Source organism: Chironomus tepperi, unplaced genomic scaffold, assembly GCF_022539635.2.
Source record: "Chironomus tepperi strain 1889 unplaced genomic scaffold, CSIRO-AGI_Ctep_v1 contig_137, whole genome shotgun sequence".
In the NCBI taxonomy this organism is placed as follows: Eukaryota; Metazoa; Arthropoda; class Insecta; order Diptera; family Chironomidae; genus Chironomus; species Chironomus tepperi.
Window position 1 is genome coordinate 1,421,017 of NW_027226259.1, and position 3,798 is coordinate 1,424,814.

Below are 3,798 nucleotides of genomic sequence, written 5' to 3' on the forward strand. Positions count from 1 at the left end.
TGTTCCATAATAATCCAGCATAAACTTCGCATTGGTGTCAACAACCAAATGGTATTGCTAGAATTGAAAATTTATCATATCAATCTCCTTTGGTCGGTCATGATATAAATATGCTTCACATAATTTCCCTTTAAGCAACTGAAAACTTTTAGCACATTTTTAGCAAGCTTAATTCAGCACTTTGACTGGTCGGTCGGTCTGCTACCGTTAATCACTGATTAACCAGACATCGTAGATAAATCCTTAAATCTTGTAATCACAGCTAAATGATTTTAATTTCATTTAAAATCATACCAGAAGTTAGCTACGAATGAAACATTTTACCCAAAAATTTGAATTTCAAATGACCGTTACAAATATTTTTTCTATATCAATTTCTGATCGCTGAGATAAAAATGCGTTAAAGTCGCCGGATAGCAGCGAGTACTTTTTTAATTCTGTTTTTTCATTATCTCCCACATGTATGTACATAATATTCTATTAATTTTTATCACACTCTACATATCTTAACTATAGCTATAAGTATCTCATAAATGGCAAAAATGTATGGAATGGATGAGAGAGAGAAAAAAAGAAAGGAGAAAAATTGCAGCTTTAAACAACATAATTTTTATTCACAGCACTCCTATAGAGGAAAATTACGAGTATATGATCATTTAAAGTTAATGATAAAGTAACGCATTTTTAGGTTATGGATGATTAGATGCTTAAAATTGAAAATCATTTGTATCACTTTAAACAATTTTATGGCACATAAATAACAATAATAATGAGAACCAGACATTCAGATAAATTACAATCATTAGCGCAACATCCTCACTACACATTCGACAAAGAATGCAGCTTAAAGAGAGCAATCATCATTATCATTAAATGAATATCAATACGTATGAACTTATGTGACTCACACACAAATTTCGATACAATTTTCATCTCATTTATTATTCATTCAGTCTTTGCTTATCTTTGCAATGGTCGCGCAATATAATATATGTATACGCTATTACGTATGTAAATGTGGCTACATATAGTGCACACGCATTATGATTGTCTCATTTAAGATATAATATTGACTTTCTCACACAGATCATTGTCATCTGTCGTCACTGTTGTATATTTTTATGGCTTTCCAATCGAGGCCTCTAACATTCAATGCAGGAGATCGAATTGGGCAGAAAAAAAATAAAGCATAGAAATGGGAATGAGAAGAAAATGATAAATTGATTGCCATCGCGATGGGAAATTGAGTGAGAGAGTGAGACTGAGAATAAATATATTAAAGTGATTCTAGATTGCCTACTAACATACGCTTCATTGGCTACTCATTTCGTTTACTCTGTTGTTATTGCTATGGATTAGCAATTGGTTATGTATATTTTATTGCCGCTGGGATTAATTGAAGACATCAACTCATGCAGTTTAATGGACTGGTAGCGAAAAAAGATATTTATGAGGAGAAAGAAGAAGCAACAAAAAAAATTGAACAATGAAGCGACTTTGAGCTTGCAATCTAGTTTGACTAATTGTCTGAGAATTTCTTTCTCAAATATTCGATGCCTTGCAACTTCTTGTTTTCATATTTTTTAATCTCTTTGCCATTTACTGCCAAAAATAGCCACCATCAACATCGATTCATCTTATTAATCATTCAGAATTAATAAAAATATTTATGCAGGTTTCAGACATTTATTGAATTTATAAGAAATCCATGACTTCATTTCTAAAAGTAAATTAGATAATTTGAATATATATATCGTGAGCATGTACTCTAAACTTTGTGTAAAGCCACAAAAAAAACTTAATTAGGGAGGAATTTATAATTTTAGAGGAAGAGAATAAATGATGGAATGTAGAACGAAAGGAAACAGATTTTGAACAATCATTCATGCGATTGAAGAAATTTGTTTCCAAAAATTTTGATTGGGATGGAACTAGAATTCAATTAATCTCCCACGCTTGTATGCACTAGATTAATTGAATGACGAACTTATTTGTAAGAAAGCAATGCTCAGCTTGATGATGTTATGAACTGACGACCTATGGAATGTCTAATCTGTCTTGTTCTTGTTAAGTTACTCATTGGAACCATCCTCGGAAGACCTTCCATCTGACTCTATTACTGATCTTATCCAAACTGTCTAGTGATCTATTTCAATTGAGCTAGTAATTCCTTACTTATTCGAACCAAGCTCCAATGTGAAGCCTAAGCTCCTACATCTGACTATCTGGATCTGCATCTGACTCTTTTATTGGTCTTATCCAGTCCGTCTTGTAATCCAATTCAAATGATCTCGTATACAATATAGACTATGCTCAAAAAATCAGTTTCGGAGGTGAATTGAAGCACATCATAACAATCATAACAATTACAAGCTGTCTATTTATAGACTGAATGCTGAAAAATTTAAAAATTCCAGATTAATCCTTAATGTGCAAAAAATTAGAATCACATCAAGCTCGCTTTATTAATTTCCATCAATTTTTCAAAAAAAAAACATTTGGAAATCCCCCCGTCAGAATAAACGATTTCATCCAGCATCACAGCAGCATAGTAAATAATGGAAGAGATAAAAAAATACGTTAAAAAATCCGATTTTATTCTGATCGTTTACAATAATTTCGATTTATTTTTTCTACCCAGAAAAGATGTTATAATTGAGGTGAGAACAAGAAACACGAAGAGTATGGAAGTCAGGTATAGAAGTCATACATACTTTGGGTACGTGGTTTGCGCATTTGAATCCTAAACAAATTTGTTCACAATAAGGATTTTATTCTTAAATCTTTTGAATTTTTGTTTGTTGGAACCGGTTCCTAAATACACTTAAACATACCCAAAAGTAATCAATTACCCGAGAACCTTATCACTTAAATAAACTTAATAAACAATTCAAATCGACAAAACGATCCAAAAATAACCAAATTTTACACAAAATTAAGTCCAAACTATAAAGTGGAAAGGAGATAAAAAGAAAACATTTAGAAAGGCTGAAAACGTAATTTTTCATAGAACAGAAATAGACAAAGGAGATTGTTAGAGGAAGAAAGAAAAAGTTCATTGAGTTCTATTATTATTACTTTTTTGGATAAACGTATGTCTTTGCTTTAAATGACCTCTTACAGCTTTAGTTCTCAAAGGAGAATCAAAAATTAATGCAGAGTCGAATCTGAAGCTGATTACTCACAAGTCGATTCCTTGAAATGTTTTCGTCACTTCCAAAATTCTTTACAACTTCCAGAAAATTTTCTAAAAATGTTCGATTATTCATTGCCAAATTCAAGAGTTGATTCCAGCAAAACAAAATGTGATTCATCAACAACAAAACAGACCACATCTGATTCACATCTGTGTATTATTATGATGCTCATTCACTGAGCGCTCAACACGATGGTCAATGGTAAGAGAAGAAAAAAAAAATATAAAATAAAATAGGCAGTCGACGAGAGAAGAAAAGAAACATGAAAAGAAGATCTTCAAATACACAGTCGATCCACACAGCGATCTTCTCCAAAACGAAGATGATTTCTTTTATTGTTATTTGCTCTTTATTAAAAATCATCAGCACGAATGTAAAGGGTAAAATGATAATTTTTTGAGGTGAATGATGATGTTTGGGAGGTTTTTGGAGCGCATTTTTTGGAGCTGGGTGTTTTGGATATTCTAGACTTAAAGTCAAATAAGAGTTTCACATAGGAACTGCATCTTCTAAAGTTAACAAGGGAATCCTCGGAATTCCAATTATTTGAATCAATTTACGCCTCTAACAGCGTCAATCTGCGGAAGCTGACAACCTTTGG